This window comes from Enoplosus armatus, chromosome 3 (assembly GCF_043641665.1).
Source record: "Enoplosus armatus isolate fEnoArm2 chromosome 3, fEnoArm2.hap1, whole genome shotgun sequence".
NCBI lineage: Eukaryota > Metazoa > Chordata > Actinopteri > Centrarchiformes > Enoplosidae > Enoplosus > Enoplosus armatus.
This window is the reverse complement of record NC_092182.1, coordinates 4,672,789-4,692,828: the sequence shown is the minus strand read 5'-3', so window position 1 is coordinate 4,692,828 and position 20,040 is coordinate 4,672,789.

Sequence of the window (20,040 nt, the reverse complement as noted above, 5' to 3'; positions counted from 1 at the left end):
AGCTCTCTATCTCTATACACACCACAAACGCACCTTCATGTGTGGGCAATGAGCCAAAGCTGTGAGTCACTCGAAATAGTCCTCTGGCTTCCCAGGACCCTGTGCCGTTTCATCTTGTCTGCCTCCAAGGTATCTTCGGGGAGGTGTCGGCGTCAGCACGGCTAATTGAGCGGAGGATGTATCGTCAGAGAGCGCTAACGGCAAGCCTCCACGCGACACAGCCACAAATGGACCCTGTCCGGCCTCTGAGGTCCAAGGAAACAGAGAGCTCGAGGTGTCGCTGCTGTCAAAGAACAACTAAAAAAAACAACACAAGTGAAAAAATGTACTTAAAGCAGTTTTAAAGAACTCTCTTTCCTGCTTAGAGGTGAGAATTATTTAAATGAGGATTCTAATTAATACCTGGCTGTGCACAGTGGATGCAAACAAGAGCTGATACACAGTGACTTATACTTACACCTGTTTTAACGATGTCTTGTGGCATTGAATCAGAACTCCATTAAATATTCTGAGTTTAATGACTATCTCAGGCAAAAAAAAAAAGAAAATCTACTGAAGTTGTGCAGTGGGGGTAAGGAAAGCTCAACTAGAATCCATATCTGGAATAAAAGTATCAGTATCAATTTATCAGGGTGTAGCCAGTACTTTTTCCTTTACTCCACCTTTTACACTCTGCATCTCGCCTCAAAAAACATTTTTTTCTCCATGACATGCCACATTATCAGCGCTGATAGTGAGTTTGCACAAATCCACTCAAGTATTGGACCCAGCCCTGCTGAGGTCCTATGAAGACCTTCACATCAACCCAGGATCCCCAGGGATTAAGTCTATATTGAACAATTACGATACAGTCCAATGCCACCCTTAATGCCAACGCAGGAACTAAGTGTTTTTGTTGCCAAACCACAATCTTTCCCTATCGTTGAAAGTACTGTAGCAGAAAGAGAGAACATTGGCACTAGATGTAAAAAAAAAAAAAAGAGCTGAAATTAGACTGAAAGCCAATTGGCTTACGGCTTTTACTGGATATAGGTGAAGCTAGATGTCCCACACCGGACTGTCGCATCTGCAAGAAAAAAACACTCACATGTGGCGGCAGTGATGCCAAATGATCTCATATCTGCACAGCAACATAAATCAGCGGACCTCTTTTCTGACTGTGAATAGGCCCGTATAGTTTCATTTAATATGGAGGGGTGCCGTGGTTTGATAGAAAATCCATAATTTGTTCGTAAACATAGAATATAATTTACTCCTCCCAAATTTTCTGCAACAATACCGAGGACCTGAAGCGTTCTCAGTGGCACAGCCCTGATCAATAATGTTGTAATGAGCATGCCTCATCTGCAAAATAATGACAGGAGCGTGTACCTGAGACCTGAGGTTGTGTTTGAATGCTTTCAGCCTCATGGGAGGAGTTGAAGGTGCTCCTCTGTGGCAGCCTCACACACACACACACACACACACACCTGGATCCCATCCTCCCAGCCCGAGACATGATGGGAGGACAGGAAACTGAAGAGCCTCTTAAACATTTATCACAAAGTGACACTCCAGCGCCCGTTTTCTCTGTGAAATTTCATCTGACATAACCCTCCAACACTGATCCTCAAGCAACCTCGACGCTAGCCCTCACCAGACAGTGTAGCTCCCCGCCTGCCACCAACGCTGCCAGCCAGGATTAAATGTTTGATTCGCTGCCACGCTGAAAATTGAAGCTCTCACAGAACTGCGAGTCACTTTGAATAAAAGCAACCACCAAATGGCTGTGTGCTACATTACATCCACACCGAAGAGAGGGGAACAGCAGCCGGTGGATTGCGTATTTACTCCCTGAAAATTTCATGTTTCCTTAATTGACTTGGTTTCACAGCTTGCCTCGCAGCTCCAGCTGACGCCTTCAACCACTTACAACTGACAGCGATTGCCACCACCTCCATATGCTGCGTTTGCGTGCTTGCATCCACGAGTCAACATGCATGGGACGGGTGGACGTGCGTGGCTTACGCTTATGGTTTCCATGCATGTATGTGCACATTTGTAATGCTGGTGGTGGTGCACGCTTGGACAGAGAGCTGATTCCACCTCAGAGGCAGCTCAGCCAGTCAGGGAGGCAGAAAGCAGGGATGAGCACAGGGAGAGAGAGAGAGAGAGAGAGAGAGAGAGATTTGACTCTAGGCAACAGATGCCCAATTAACATATCCCCATAATTAGGATGATGTAGAAGGATGAAGATGAAGATGTAAGGGCACAGCTGTTGTTGTCCATCTCAGCCGCCTGAATATTAATGCGACATTTTTATGACTTTTCAATATCTTGCTGCACACAATGATGATGCTATGTTCGCCAGCTACACGGCCTTGGCACTTGTGTTCATTAAAGATGAAGGAGACCTTATTAGTGCAAAACCAGAGGGGCCGCCAACGTTGACTCGCTATAAGGGGGCTGTATTGTGCAGTGATAAAACACAAGAAAAGGCAGGGCAGTAAGAAAGAGAAGTGTCCTTTGCTCTTGGACTGTCATGGGAACATACTGCGCCCTCTCTATACAGTCACATGTTTGCATTTTCTGCAGTGTAAATGTTTGACTCCCCCTCTACAGTAATTTAATATGTGCAAATGTGTGCAAATTTATACGAAATGTGCCAGAGTTCAAACATGTGTAATAATGTGGTTAAATGAAATTACGCTCCAGAACAGCGGCTGTGATCTTTAGCACACGCGGGGGAGAATAATGAAGAACGAAAAGGAGCCGGCCGCGAGCTCCGAATGGCTGTCAGCTCGGCAGCAGAGAGTGCTGCACTCCTGCTCCTCCGTCTTTGTCAGAAACTTCTGCTCCAGTAACTCCATCCGGCACAGCTATCGGGCTTTTTCTTTGTGCCCTCGTGACGCAGTGGCCGGCTCCTTCAGCTTCCAGATCAATTATTCACACGGCTCCCCTATAAATACCAGTCTGTTAAATGGAGGAGATACCCATCTGAGGGGCTTTAGAGTGCCGTGTGTGCTAAACTTGGACCCACTATTTCATGTTGGAGGACACATTACTGTATTTTATCTGTTGCATGACATATGGCTTTTTGAGAGCCCACATTTAAAATTCAATGCATTTAAGTTGTGAAATCTAAGGCCTAAAACAGTGGAGTCATTCCTCAGTTATTTTAGGAAAAGTGACAGTGTGTTAGCTGTTGAAATATTTCAGTCCGGAACAAAGTGGTGACCGACGGACAGACATCGCCGTCCCAAGAACCTGCGGTTCCTGGCTACGAAGTCGCTGCTAACAAAGTTAGCTTGTAAATGTACTTAGCAGAAAGAATGAATAGCCGACTCCTTAGAGTGCCTTTTAGTACAACCAAACGCCTCCATTCTGATTGACAGATCGCTGTGGTAGTGACTTGTCAATAACAAAGTAGCCCCGCCCTAAAGCATACCCTGTTTTATTGTCTATTTTACTCTAAATGGGACCATAATTTACAAAATCAACCCCATGTTGTGTTGAAGAAGACTTGAAACTAGCGACTGAGACCATAAACTCATTAGAAAAATGTTTACGGAATCGTAAATTAAATGAGAAGTAGGGTCATTTTCTCATACACTGCTATACAATCAGACTTCTTTTTGAAACATGTGGAGTTGAATGGATAAAGAATGCAGGTTTAAGGTACTTCTGCATTGGCTTCATTTTTCGGACCCGGAGGTTGATGCTTGATGCAGATGCATCCATACAGGGCACGGGGGGTCACTGAGTCACTGACTCATATGCTACAGCCTTCACGGCCACCAAATCTCAACACCAGTTGAACACCTATGGGGAGAGCGTCGTGTTTGACAGTGCTCTCTCCAAACCATCATCAAAACACAAAATGAGGGAATAACATGATGTTCATCTCTGTGGCCCAACACCTTAGCAAGACTCTTTACATAGGCTTGTCCTTTCATTTGTCACCCATCTGTAGTTGCAGTCCAGCAAAAGAAAAAAAGAGATCATAATGGTCTATCTGAGCGTTCCGACAATGGGAGCATTGAGGTTGAGAAATCTCTCCGAGAATCACATCTTGACGGGCCGTTCTATGTCAGGTTTAGAAATGCATAACGCAGCGTCACTGCAAGCCTATTTGGTCAGCTGTAGTTGGGATATTTCCGGCAACACTGGCATTCAGCGGGAGACAGACAGAAGGTGAAATGGCACTTCCTCTACTGGTGAGAAAAGGAAAGACAGGGATGACAAGAGTCTGAAGAGCTGAAGACAAAAAAGCCCTGCCCTGCACAAAGGAGCACCCGCCAGGTCAAAGGAAATGAGAGATGGCTTCCAATAACCTCTGTCACACCAGGACAGACTTGAGGAATCGTTTTTTTATAACCAGAGGCACTCAAACAGGAGATGCTTAAATGTTCCCAGCCTGTTCGATATCATGGTTTGATGATTAGGCATGGATCTAATCAGTGAGTTTGGGGAGCTTCAAAAATGGCGCTGGAAAAACGGCGCCATCTGACAGCAGCTCCGGTTTAGTGCCAGAGTGCCGTCGACAGACTCATAAGTGGCGCATAATGATAATTAACATGCCAATTAGACATCTGCTGTGTTTCCAAGCCTGTCTTGAGAATAATGTGTTTACAATTAAGAGGAGAGCTCCAATGCGCAAAGAGGCACACATCATCCTCCTTAATGGCCAGCGTTCAACAGGACGCCGGGCTGGGGGTGCGACAGGTCGGCCAGTTGCCTGTGATTGTTTTGTAAGTGGAGGCCCGGGGAGCTTGTCATATCTGATTAAGTGGAGGGAGATGCAGGGCCCAAATGAGCTGGATGGAGCAGCAAGCACCAGGAGCGACACATTACCACTGGGTGTCACCGCTGATCACATCATATCATCACTCCCCTCCACCCCCGACAACTCAATCAATGGCCTAATTGACTGGGACCAGGGCCGCTGTCACAACAGGTCCCAGTGCTCAGGGAAAAGCCGGGCTGCAGAGCTGATTTACACTGGGATTGAATGTGGTTTATAGCTTAGAAGCAAGGCTGGAGTTCAAGGGAAACTCTTCTTTTTACTGCTACTTTAACCACAAGATGGCATAGTTGGACTATATAAAGTCATAGGCTGCTCTTTCTTTTCCTGCTGGGTGTCTTTCTGCCTTCGTTTTTTTATGTCACATCACTAAGTTTTTACTATTCTTCATCAGTCGGAGCAGGATGGTGATGAGGCATCTCTCAGCATGATGTATTGTTGTTAAAATTCACTGAGAACATTGCTGGTCTGCCAAAACAACTCCTGTGAAGTCCCCCCTCCCCCCCTAGTTCTTCTGGGACTTAAATGCATTTTGATCTAAAGTGTACTCTATGAAACTCTATATAAAAGTGTATTTACTGTATGTTGTTGGAGCAAAGAGTCCATAAGAAAACATTAGATATCCAGTTAATGCCCGACCTTGGAGACATAAATGAATGAACTTTAAATCTCACGTTTACATGACAGCTGCATCTGCTCAGGAAGACTATTGGACATGATCAAAAGCTCCAGATCAGCTAGATCAGAGTATTTCCATCTCTAATTTTGACCATTTTCACACTTCATCAAGTCCAAACTGCAGTGTCATCCAGAACCGCAAGGCTCTTCGCTTTTTAGATCCTGATAGGTCAACATCGTGGAGATACAGCAGTGATGTAGTTAAACAAAATGACTGGCTGATGGAACGACAGAACTGGGAATACTGGAATTTTCAATAAAAATTGCCCTCTAAGATTACATACTCAGTCCACACTGCTGGAGACGGGCCAAGTGCAAAGACTTGTGTGCGCACACACACACACACACGCACACACACACACACACACTACTGTCTCACAGCTCGTTCAGTTTTTCCTCCCTGGATCTGATTTTGTCAAAGGTGGACCAACCTGGAGGGAGTCCTACAGTTTAAAAAAAAAAAAAAGTATTAATAATAGTAAAATAGTAATTTTATAAAAATGTTTCCAAACACGTTCATCAATGTTTCTCTGTTTATTTCGAAAGCCTTCAATTGAAATCACGCTGTTTATTCTGGCTTGCTTGTTGCTTGCTAGTAGTGCATGGAGAATCTGGCTCTGGTTGCAGATGAACGTGTTTCCAGCTCTCCTGCTGTGCAGGCGAGAAGGAGCCTTGATTTCCACTGGCTGGCGGTGAAACAGATACACGGTATTTGACTGATTGAGCCTTCCCTGTCTCTGTCTGCATCCTCCTTGGAAGCTTGTTGGGCAGAGATCCGCCAACAAAGTCACGTTCAAGGAAAACTCCCCATCTGTCAGGTATTCTATCTGAGTATGCATATGTTTATCTCTTTAATAGTGGCCAAAACCAAGACGCAGACACAAAGGCGCATACAGGCACGCACACAACTGAACGTCTAGAAATACACTTTGTAAAATTTCTATTTTTAGGTTACCAAGAACCAAAATCATTAGTCTCTCTGCTGGTCATCAAGTATATTTTCTGATGGTATTAAGAAATCCTTCATGGACGCTGTCATACTTAAAGAAACAGAGAATGTGCCGCTCTATCTGTGGACTACCAACAACAGACAAGCATGCTTTTTCAGGATTTCTTTTCTTATGAGGGTGTCCAGCAGTGGTGGAATGTAACTAAGTACTTTTACTCAAGTACTGTATATAAGTACAGTTTTGAGTTTCTTTTACTAGTTTTAGTTTTCTTTACTCGAGTATTTCCATTTTACGTTACATTATACTTCTACTCCACTACATTTCGGATGCCAATATTGCATTTACAGCTTTAGTTACCCTGCATATCATATTCAGATTATTAATGCAAAATATACATCAAGGGATCACAGTGTTCAGCCTCCTTGGGCAAGCCTATGCCAACGTGCTGCAACTTAGACAAAAAAAAAGTCCTCAGACTCAGGAACAATACAGACTAAAGTTGGTGAAGAGTAGACTTCTGATCCACTCAGATAATGGAGGAATCGCGTAAATTTGCTACTTCTGCATCAATAAGTTTTATGGGTGCAAGGCAATGGGGTCTCTATCATCTCCAAGTTAGAGTTGTGTTGGGTTTTCTGACATCAAATCGAGCATATTTAAGATCGGTATTGGAACAATGATAAGCCATGTCCCCTCTTGGCTGGGATCTGCAGTGTACATTAGAATAGTTTGCCTCAGTCAATGTGAAGGTCAGCAGGTCAAATTCTAAAGTCATCGTTCTCTGCAAGAAAACAGAAACCTGTCCCGTCCAGAGGGGAGCGGTTGGCTTAAGGGGATGAATTAGAGTCTTATTAAGGGACTGTTAGGTGCAGTGACCTCAGCAATACTGGCATTGTTCCAGACCATAATGGAAAAAGAAAAGCCATTAAGCAAAGCTCTTGATTTACTTTGATCTACTTTCAACCTTGACCTACTGAATGTCCATGCGCTCTGGGTACTGACTGGAGACTGAGACTGGCAGCGTTAGATAGAGATACACGAGGACCTCAGTATCAAGCTCCTGACCTTTGAACCTGACCCTAGAACATGTATGGATAATCCCTGCGGGTAAATCTGAATGCTGCTGGGTCAAACAAAGAGGAGAAAGAGGAGATTCCAACAGGTGACAATAAAACAAATGCATTGTATATTTAACACATCATTGAACACATTGATGAGAAGGGCAGGGGCAAAACACTCACTACCACTGCAGAGGGGTGGTTGAGGGTTTAATTGGGGTTCCAAATGTGGCGATAAAAGGTGTAGTTCGACAGTTTGGGGAATAGGCTTGTTTCCTTTCTTGCCAAGAGATAGATAAGATAATCAATATCAATACGTTTAGTATGGAGCTGGAGCCACGTGGTCATTAGCTTAGCTTAGCATAAAGACTGGAGACGGGTAAAAAGCCTGGCTCTGTCCTAAGTAAAAATAAATCGTCTAACAGAACCTCTAAAGCTCACCATGTTGAATCTCGTTCAAAACCTAATGTTTAAAAAGCCCAAGTTGTTATGTGTTGGAAGTATTTGTGGTTGCCTGGCAACCTCACAGAGACGCCAGGAATTTCTGTCTCTGTTATGTTTCTGTTTGTGTACATATTAAACTATTAGTTAATTAGCGAGCTTTAGAGATGTTGAACCCTTATCATTTCTAAATCTTTTTTTATAATTGGCAAGCTGCCCCCCCCCCCCCCCACCAGCTTCCAGTCTTTATGCTAAGCTAAGCTAATCGCCTCCTGGCTCCAGCTCCATACTTTACAGAAAGACAGTGAGAGTGGCATCAATCTTCACATCTACCTCTTGGCAAGACAGCAAACGAGTGCGCTTCCAAAATATCGAGCTGCTCATTTAAAAGTGACGAGGACACCAGCACAGGGGAACTGGGCATTCCAAACTTGGACCCACTGACAGTGACATTTAACGACATTGTTGGAAACCTGTTCATGAGTCAACAGTCACCAAGTGTCTAATATAAGGAATCATTGGTTTGGTTGACAGTATCTTTTTATGAGTAGAGCATGGGGACAGACTAATCTATTGAATATTATAGAAATACAATAATCAAACTAGAGCAACTGTAAATGTGAAAAAATATAAAGCATGGTAAAGTCCCTGTACTGAACTGACAGCGATGATGGGAGTTTGTTAATGATTTTTGCGTCGATCTGCTGTTGCTGGCTGCCTCCCTGTTTCCACGGCAGCACGAGGCAGCAGAGGTGCATAACAGCACAGCAGCCTGCTTTCACATTCATAGAAATCCTAGCCATTAATTCCCAAGAATGGAGGTGAGTTCCAATGCTGATGAAATATGTGAGAGGAGCAGAGGCAATTTCTATCTTTAAGCCAACAGACACCCCCTCCACTTCATTCTGTCTTGGCTGGTTGGGGTGGTAAGGTGTAGCGAGGTGATGTAGAGAGAGTGGGCCGATCATTTTTTGGTTTTGTTTTTTTTTCTGCCTGCAAGTCCCACTGCATCTCAATAAGACTGTGAAAACATCAGTCAGACTGAGGCGGAGAGGGAAGAGAGACGGGAGGCTGCTTGGTTGGTGAGGTAAACAAAACTGCAATTCATGACTGCTGCGAAACAAAGCTGAGCTACGGCACTTTCCACTCTGCAGAGATATTTGTCTTAGCCCTAAATCTCCTTACAGTACGTTGCATTAAAAAAAAAAAAGTGTGTCATACAAGCATTGGGCAAGTTTGGAGCGAAAGCATAAATGATTCACTGGCTCGCTGACTCCGAGGGGGGGCCCACGTTGCTCTGTGGGCGCTGCAGGAGAGACGCTCAATATGCAGCGCCGGCCGTGCCAGTTGGCAGCAGGGCGCCGTCGGTTGGCACCGCTCGCAGCCCTTGTAGGTACTGACATCTTCAACACGGATTGTAACATCCCATATGCCCCCCCCCCCCTACCATTCCTCCACCCCCGCTCCTGAATCCAGACAACCGTTCTCACCAGAGCCTGAAATAAGACTGGGGCTCATACATACTGCGCTCTATCTCCTCTCAACATCTCATTATGCTCCCTGCTGCAGAGGAGAGGGCTTTTCACTGCTCCATATAAACCTTGGAAAATAATCAGGCAGCAGCTAAGGCACTTCTCAATCACACCAGTGCATAACAGCCACTCACTTGTGAATTAAATGTCACAGCAGAAGCACTTTTATTTTGCCTCCCCTCAGATTTCAAATCCCCCTTTCCTCCTCCTCTCCTTCTTCTGCATCGTCTTCATTATCAGTCGCTGTTGGGAGCGCTGCAGCTGCAGCAGCAGCAACAGCAGCAGCAGCTGCTGTGTTCATCATCGCCGCCATGAAGATCAGAAGCCTCCCAATCACTGTCTAGAACCTGTGCACAGATAAACATCAGGGTGTTATGAGCAACTTCACAGGAACTGACAGGTGAAATCCCTGTAAACCACAGCCGACGGTGTTCTCTGTGAGGTGATAACGTGGCACACTCCTCCTGACGTCAGGTGTTTTAGGAAATGGTCTCCTCCCTGCTCCTTCAAACAGTCTTTGTCTTAGTTGGTACATAAAATGTCTCCTGGGTTATTCACTCTTTCACAATAAAGAGGTCACCGAGTGTTTGCCGAGCGACTGCAAACACTGGAGTTGAATTGCAGTGACACTTTGTGAAGAGGAAGAGATGCAGATTGTGATGTGTTGTGAGGGTTTCATTTGACAGCCGCAAAAGCAGCAGCAACAGAGGTGTAGTTGCAAATGTACACTGGCAACACAGGATCCCCAGTCGGGGAAAAAAAGCGCTGAAAGTAATGCTTTCAGCACTTCATTATCTCATCTCTACGTCAAACACTGAATGGCAAAAGCTGTCAAACTGTGTTCTTTAGGGCTAAGTAATCTTGTTGATGTGACAGAGTACATTTCAGAGAAATGCTTCGACCTCGGAGTGGATTCCTTCTCCTCTGCTGCGGTATTTGGATTCTGGGGGGAAAGGGGGGGGGGGGGGGGGGGTTCTCCTGAAGCCCAGGGTCATCCAAGTGAATGAGTTCACGTTAGCCCACCTCCCCGTTTCCCTGGATCGCTCATTAGGAGCTTGGCTGAGCTCTCCAGGTTTTGTTTGGACGGCTTTCAAATGGAAACACACGTTTGGAGCCGTGCCAAGCTGTCAGCCTCGTGCATGATTTGCAGCGTGAATGATGGCCGGCTGCTTGGATGGAGCGATTCGTCCGGGGGCCTGTCAGTGGAACAAACTTTGCGTCCAAATGTGTAAAGCACTAATCACTCAGAGCAGCCAGCTCCTGCTCACATTCTCCCTGCTTGACACAAAACAACAGCGGAACACGAGGGTTTTCTGATACTTTGTTAAATATCTGCCTTCCCGCTTTCAAATACAAATGTATTCTACTAGTCTGACTCACAGGATGTAGGCTGCTGGGATAAGTCTGCCATTGGCCGAGTATTTCAGTCGGCACTCTCCTCCTCCTCCGCTATCTGTGTGTTACTGATTTGCAAGGGCCAGACCTTTCTGCGTGGAGATCTGGTCTGGCTATGCGAGACTAACGTTCAACAGGCTGGTTTCCCGTTTTTCAACTGAGGATGCACGCGCAGCGGGGGGTGGGGGTGGGGGGGTAGAAAACGACAATGTCATGATCAGTTATATATGTGTGTTTTTTGATAGACATCTGTTGGTTATTGCTAGCTAACATGACACATGGTGAGAGAGAAACCTTTTGGCCATTTCTATTGTTAACATGTGGACAAGGTCTGCGCTCCACCAAACGCCATCTGATTTTTCCATACTTTTATTTCAGTATTCAGAGTTTTGCATCGGAAAGTGCGTTGCTGCCTATCACATGTTAGAAGTCTACTTGGATCAGCTCCGGCTTTCCTTCCTTCATCCTGCCTCCACCCCCCCCCCCCTCTGACTTCACCGGGCTGCGCAACCGCAAGTTATTAGGAGCGTAGATTAAACGGGGGTGGCGCATCCCACGCAGTTAGGTCCTATTAATAATAAAGCAGGGAGAACATTATACAGTTCACATACTTAAAACATGGAGTTCAGTGAGTGGGTCAAGAATGATTACAAACTGCAGGCTGACAGGCAGCGAGAAACCATTTATTCTGCAGTAATTAGCCTAAATGATAAAGCAATGCACCCCCCATTAAGGGAGAGAAGACGGAGCATTCAGGAGGAGACTACAACTGCTGATTAGCCACAACAACACAGGCGGCAGCGCAGATCAAGGATTTATTTGCGCGAGGACAACATCATCTCCTCAGTTCTGTGTTTGCTCTCGAGGCTGAAAAACAACGCTGATTCGTATATATATGTAAGAAAAGAAAAAGCTGCACATAAAAACCTGCGGCCGTCATGTTTAATGCATCTATCATCTGAGCGTGATGTCTAAACGGTGTCAGAAAGCGGCGAGCGGGCCCTGAGGGCGAGCTGTGACAGAAATCACGGGCCGAGTCTCTGACCCCCAGGTGAAGCTGCTTTGCAAGCCCCTCAAGGCTCCCAGGTTCATCAATAATTTACTGCACCGCCGGTCATGTTAACACTATCCTTAAGCGCACTCATTATGCACCACACACACACACATTCAACATGCATGCACAGACTCCAACACGTGTTGGTTCACTCCCTCCTCCACACACACACACACACACACACACACACAGATTGTGGATTGAGGTTATAAAATGATCCTCATTATCTTGCATTATCTTGACCAGCTGCAGATGACAACAAAGAGGGCCATAGCTCTGGCAGCGCGGCCCATTCACAGCGAAGGGGATTTAATATCAAATATTCCGGGATGCACCGGATCGTTTGAAATGTTTCTTTTTCTGTACAGCTCTTGGCACGAAAATAGGAAGAAAATACGCAGCAGCTGTAAAAGAAAAAGAAAGTCCTCCCACAGACAGGCTGGAGAGAAAGAAAGAAAAAAAAATAAGAGGTTAAGTTCTTCAACAGAGATTTACTGTTCCACTTTATGAGCGGTGAGGTTGCTGCTCAATAAATCCTTTATCATTGTGCTTTTATTGGGAGATTTGATCTCAGCAGACAGATGGGCGGCAGCGTTAAAAATCCATCTGACTTCGCCCTGGTTGTGTGCTCGTGTGAGCGGACAGGGGCAGGAGTGCACGCAGAGAACTGGTTCACGAGGACCCCGCATTGATTGTTGTGGTGTGACACGGAGACTGATCGAGGCATCTTTGATATAATCGCGTCGATAGAAACACAGCACCGAGCTCTTCAGTCAGACGTGTGGCCATAAATACGCATACTCTGAAATAAGCTATCACCACCGTCCAGCCACAATTACACAGCACTGTTGGTAAAGAGAAATTCATTCCCTCAGAGCAGAGGTCGATGTCATATTGATTGATAGGCACCAAATAAGAGGCTCTCTCAATTCTTTACAGCTGTAAAGGTTAAATAAGGACTGCCGAGGTTCATGTTTGTTTATGTTTGCACAGTATGCTTTTCATGTGAAGTGTTCCCTGCTCTCCTGAGCCTGATAATAAGTTTGTACAGTTTGACCAGATGAATGTCAAATCTTGTTCAACTTCTGAGACAGCCTTGTAGCGGGTTATAATTAATTGTTAAATAATAGAATAATAACAATATAACAACAACAAAATAGAATGGGACTTGATCTCCATGACTTTTGAAAGGATTCTTGGGCGCGCTGGCTCATTAGATCACTGCTGGTTCATATTGGCTCTCAGGATGTGGACTTGGTTAGTGGTTCTCTGTTGCCAGTGTAGTCTGCAGAAGGTCTGATTTCCGAGGTGTAAACATACAGGAACAGAACACAATGTACAGTACAAGGCTTGGTTTTTACCATTTTGTAAAAAAAAAAAAAAAGAAGTAAAAAAAGAGTGTCTGTGGGCAGGTTTTGATGGGCCAACCTGTGTTAAATAACCAGGACCACCCACCACTGCCTGGAGCCAGTTGCACGAGCAGTTCTTTAAGTTCAAACGTTGGCTTGCTAATATATGACCATTGAAGAGTGAAGGGTAAAAGAGATACGGAATAAGGTCAACACATCTGACCTGACAATTAATAACATGCTGTTTGATTATGGTACGATTTTAAATTACATTTCACAAAAATAACAATCTGACGTTCTCCGATTCTCATTCTTAACTGCGTGAATGCTACAAACATATTTCTCTATGAACGTGTATAATATGTTAAAAAATCATACCTGTAATAGATTTGCGAAGAGCTGGCGCAGGCCAGACCAATCCTGTGAAGGAGCAATTGTGTTTCCTGGAAGAACACCAATCCCAATCCCTGCAAAGACAGACGTCGGGCATTTGGAAGAACAAATGTATTCTAATTAAATGAAGGTTCAATATCCTTCAAACTCATCCAAGACTGGCACCACCCAAAAGGGCCAGTCGTGGGGTCGGCCTCACCCATAGAGGCCGAAGGGTAGAACTGTCTTGTCCGCTCAACACAAATGTCACTGTTTAATGTTATTTTGAAACTTGTGAGGACTATGGCCACATGGTCTCATTAAGCTAAACTTAATTTGATCCAGGAAGAAATGATCCCCCACCTCGCCTTCACCAGCACGCAAGCTCTTTTTAGGACAGGAGTAGGCAACAGAAAAACACTAACAGCTTTGGCAACCGACATCACCACTATTGGGGAGTCTTGCTTCACTGATGGGGGGGGGGGTGTAAGATGCATTGCTGATGGAGACCCTCTTCGCCTTTGGAAAAATGACCCAGCCTTCCAGGCAGTCTGGAAGCTGGCGGCAGCAATCAGGGAAGCAGGGCCGAGTCTGGATGTGATGGCATGCTGAGTTGCTTTAGAAAGTGTTTGAGGAATCGGGGTCAGCGCTGCCCTTTCACAAGGTCACCCCCACCCCCCCGCACAGTTAAATGGGCTGACTCTGATTGGCTGAGCATGTGCATACAAATATTCAGCGTGCAGATCCACGGTGATGTGCCCACAGAGCCCCGTTAGAGAGCTGTTCGTGTGTGAAATAGAACATCATTTTTACCATCACTAGTTGCCAAGGTTTCCATAACCTCCATCTATAAATGTCACATCTTGGCCAATTCGCCAACAAACGCAGACTGGACCGCTATGAAGACTGTGTGATGTCTTCTGAAGCCTCGGAGTGAGTGAGCAAGTAGACCTGAAGCTGAGATTTTCAAGAACACAACGATCAAGCTAAACTTTTAAACCAACATAGAGACGAGAAGCGCCAGAGGTGCGGAAATGGAAAGCTTGGACGTGTGCAGCTCAAACTTTCCATGACAACAGAGCGCGCTCCGTCGGCTGATGATGTGTGATATGGTCGAAAGCTCTGGAACAATCGAGGGGCAGAGGAACTTGAGTGTTTTGTCAACTGTACCTCATATTTCATTCGTATGTATCCACATATTGCACATGTATTTGTTAAGTCAGCTTGGTTGGAGTTTAGGAACTACAGATTCATGAAGCCCCACATCATGTTCCTGGAAATGATGTATAATTGTGAGCGTGTGATTATTCACAGTTTTACGTCCTTTATTTCCTTTTACTAGTGAGATTTTCCTCTGTAAAGCACAAATATGAACATGTGAAACAAGATTTTTCTTTTTTTGTTTGCCATTTTCTGCAAGATCAGTTTGATACTGTACAGATGGGGGAGTGTAGTGACTAAGAGCTGGAGTTAATGACTCACTTGAATTTGCCTCTTGATGACTACATCTCAATGGTAAAAATAAATAAATAAATAAAAAAAGAAACACCAGGGAGCTGAAGTTGGTGATGATGATACAAGGCTATTTAAACCGCACATCTTCCTCAGTGCTTCCGGACCACGAGCTCAGGCTCCACTGTAAACATCACAGAGTTTGTGGTTTGAAAGGAAATATGGCTCGCTTCACCTTCTGTTTCACACATTGCCAGAGTTCTGCATCGTGCACTCTTGGCTTCCTTTTCACATAAAATGCGGTGGTTTCTTATCTGCAGATGTTCAACCCTTCCGCAACACATGGATCTGGTCATGGTATGGCGGTCTGGGCTGGCAGAGGGGTCGACTCTGATGGAAAGGCACTCATTTGGTTGGACCTTGACCTGAATGGAAATGATCCCAGAGAGGCTTTTGTCTGCCTCTCTCTTTGAATTGAGGCAGAGATAAACAGGAGGAGGGTTCAGTTGTGCTGTTTGATGAGCTATCAAAATTAAGGCCTACATCTCACCCTCCTCCTCCTCGTCGCTCTTCCAGGGCATTCCAAAGAACACACTAACGGATTACTAATATCCAGCCTGCTCTGTCTGGATTCACGTTCACAATATTTGAGGACGGACTTTGCGAAACCTTACGAACAAACATCATAACGGCACCTTCAAAGCAAACGCCAACTTGTTCAATTTTTACTCCATCACATCGAACTGCAATTATATTTTATGACTTGAAAGCCACCTTACGTGTTAGGTTTTTGCCCTCGCTACTTGGGTAGTGACCTGAAAGCACTTTTCTTTTTATGATATTCCTCATTCATCCCTCAAGGGGGAGATTGACTGCGCTCCCTCCTCAGCAGCTCTGGAGCAGGTACAGGTTAAGTATCAGGGCTCAAGGATACCTGGGGGTATATAGCCAGGGGTGGAAAGAATACCAAAACATCCTGCCTGGGCTGCGGAACTGCTACTTTGATGATATTTTACTCAAGTAAATGTATTGGCACGAAAGTTGAGTAAAATCAATGAGAAGCTTCTCCACACATGATCTTTATCTTGCAATGCAGAAAGGGCACAGCTGTACATAAAAGAGTGCATAAACAGTACAAGTACATCATCTTTGCTCGCTCGGTGGTAATGATTCCATGATTGTTGAATGTATTCCCCAGTTGCCCCCCTCTAAGCTCAGAGTGCATAATTAGCATTTAGCGGTCTGGTCACAGCCCTGGATGTTGATGAGGTGGTGAATAGCTTTGCACAGAAACTGGCGAGAAACAATCATCTGTTTGAGCACGCAAGTTCAGACACGCTAACACTACTTTTTTTCCCCCCTTTTCTTTTCTTTTAGTGTTAACGTTATTTGTGCAGGGGGGTGGGGGCTTCTGCTAGAGCTACCTTTGTCTTGGCTGGGTTAGCATAATTACTGCTACTAGCCGCTGCGTCTCACTGGAATTCCATGTCTCATGTGTCAAGTAATTTTACAGCACGCTTTCATTTCTCCTGCTGTGCGCGCATCCTCAAAATATTAATAGTGGGGCTCCATATTGCACTTCCATAAAATCGGGGGACTCATGCAGCACAAGTGTTAAGATGGTCAAAGTGAATGCAGTGGTGGCCGAGATATCCCGACTTTTAGTCCCTAATAAGAACAACAATAACAAGAGACTTTCCAATGCTAATGTATGCACGCACCAAGTTTGTATTGCAGGATATTTAGTTACTGCAAAGGTCAACATGTACAATTAACTACAAAACGAGCGTAAGACCTCTCATCTGATTCATTGTTTATTTAAAGGAAGATAAGATTTATTATTCATCAAGATCTCTTATTTTGAAATAACGATTGAGGAAATTCAAGAGGGAAAAAGAAATTGTAAACCTTTAAAAAATGTTAAGCCACGGAACAGCTTTTCAACACCAGAGTAAAAGGGATGTTTGCACAAAGCCAATCAATGAATGGACCAGAGGGAAGTGGAATAGCCACACTCCCTTTGAGAATAAACACAATTAAACCAAATGTGAGCATCCACTCTTCTCTTCTGTGGACTTGGATATCTGTATAGATCGGGCCAGTGGCGACAGAGGAATGCACTCATTGGTTGGAGCTTTTAGACGGCGCATTAGTGGGCTGCTAAGCAGCCTCTGGAGGGAGACGTGATTGAAAGCGGTTGTCAATATGAGGGCTCCGACATGTCATGTGTCCCTGCACTGTGGAGGCTGCCTCTGCTATGAACACGCACTCCCCAGGACATCTCAACCAATAGTCTGCCGTCTCAGATCCATACACACTTCCTTTAATCTGACCATCACATCTGCAACTGAAGATCTGAACTCCTCTGTACGTACATGTGTATATGGGAATAATAAATACCAGCAATAAAGGACACAAAGCAGCCAGAAAATAGATAACTTTAACAATTTTATTTGTGAAAAACTACAAGCAAAATTCATAAATAGACATTTCTATTTGAAGCGGAGGAAAATGATCAGGTTAGCCTATAAGCGCAAAGTCGTGCACATGCCAGAAACATGTATTATTTTAACATTATAAGCTAGACGAGGAGCCGTGATCCGCTGAAAATGCTGCGTACATTTCCACACCAGGAACATGTGACCATTTCACAAGGGGAAACAATGACACATCAGCTATAAGTTAAACAAAAAAAAAGAAAGAAAGAAAGAAAGAAAAGAAAAGAAAAACTAAAACTGGATTAAACAAAGAATGGATTATTGTACTGTCCCTAAAACGTTTTTTTTTTTCCATTTTCTTTTTAAACCGAGCAATAACTTTAAAAGCATTGTACAAGACATTGTTATAGGAAGAAATGAGTTTGTATAATACACTTAATTGGAAATTCACGGTTAAGGTTATACAGTCAGTAAACAAGCCTTCTATATTTGGGTCTCTGACAAACAAAGCTAAAAAATGTAACCATCTTTACACAGTAAATTAAGGTTACTGGTCGCACACAAGAACAGAACTGCTTGCGCGGAAAGGAAACAGGAAACAAAAGACTTCAGCTCCAATGCCATTATTCATAGTGTTTGCTTTTGCACCTTTTTAAAATTCTATATACAAGCAATAATTCATATACTCAGCAAATGGCCATTTGTCAATAATTTAACAATGAATCCTTTCTGTTGGAGTACTCAGTCAAGTGAATGTGGTTGCAGATAAGGCAGGTGAAAAGATGGCTTTTTTTTAGGCCCATTTCTAATAGATTGCATTACAAAGCAGGCTTTTATTTATTCTCAGTAAAAATTGGACAAAACATTTCCCCCCCCTCTGACCCAAGAGTCCAACTTTTTAGTTCTATTCACATTGCTTTTCCTCACTTCGAACACTGATTCCATATTTGTATGCAATAAAGTACATAATTACATATTAACCATAGCTTAAGAGCAGAAAACAACAACAAAAAAAACTTAGGAACACATATCTCTTGGGCTTCAAAACATTGCTTACGACACACATATGATTATCACACCGTACGTGTGAAAATGCAAAGCTTTTAGTCAACACAGATCAAATCCTGCCCCTCAGATCCTAGTAGGACATGGGTTTTTTTGGGGACTTGTTAACCTCACCTAAACTGGCTTTAGTTGCTCTGGGAGTGGCTCAATTGGTGAGTTGGGCCCGCTGTTGAGGGAGCTACATGCACTGTGGTAGTCCAGCAGAGTGAAGAGGGGGCTTACGAAGGCCTAAGGCCTCGACCCAGCGGACCCAGAGCTCTCCTCAGCCACCCACCCCACACCCAGTCTGCTTCTCGCCGCCTTGCACAATGAGGCGAGATCCGCCACTGGGCGCAGCACTGACAGTTCTCTGCCCCAGCTGAGCCGTGCACAGAGACAAGTGGACAATAAGAACACCATTTACATGGATTATATTAGTCTTTATTTAAACTGTTATTCATCTCACACATTAGATAATTGCATTTCAAATTGTTATTTATCTGTCTATTTATCATGTCATTATGAAATTCCTTTGGTCCTTCAATAAATAAAACTAAGATATCATATACACATTTATTCTTTATACAATTTCATACAGTTATAAGGAAATTATGTTGGTCTAGTATCAGCTAAGGTGAAAGTGAATTAAAACCCTTAAATAAGCCTTGCTGTTCTAAAAATTGAAAGAGCAATTGTGTTCTATTAACTACTGCAATAGTTTTTGCCTTCAATGACAGGAGTCTTAAATTAATTAAAAGAAAAAAAACTGAATTGTCGATTTTTGAAAATTGTTCATGTCTTTGCACTTGTTTTCTGGGACATCAGGTTGAGAGAATGACGATTCAAAGTTGTCTTCAGGACCACAACAAAATAAAAAGGAGATTGATTCACAACAGCTTGACACGACGAGTCTATTTCACAGTTCGATATGGTTTTACCAAGTGGAACTGCGTGTAACCATCCTTCAGTCACGAGAAAAAAAACCCCACTCTGGCTTGAGAGCTGCGAGGACAGCTCTGCCTTCAGCCAGAAAACTCAATATCTAAGTACGGAATGCAGAAAATATCAACAGCTTTTAGTGTTTTACACAACAGCCTACACTGTACAGTTAAGGACATAAGATACTGTATAAGAGATCTGCTATAGCATACTAAATCATAGACAATCTAGTTGAAAAAGTCAGGTGTCTGAACCTCCGGTGACCTTTCTTCTGATGCACATTGACCTGTACAGAACAAGCAGAGCGGACCTGATGGAGGTCCTGACAGTGTTCAGCGTGAAACAGTGTTGTTGAGAAAAGTGAATGAGAATTTGATTCATCAGCACTTTGTCACATTGAGTGAATGGGCAATCCCAGATCTGCAAAACTGCTTCACAGTGTATCTAGCACCAGTGTGTGTGTGTGTGTGTGTGTGTGTGTGTGTGAGTGTGAGTGTGAGTGTCTGTGTGACTCGAGTCTTGTCTGTTTTTCAAATTGTAATAAAAACACTGAAG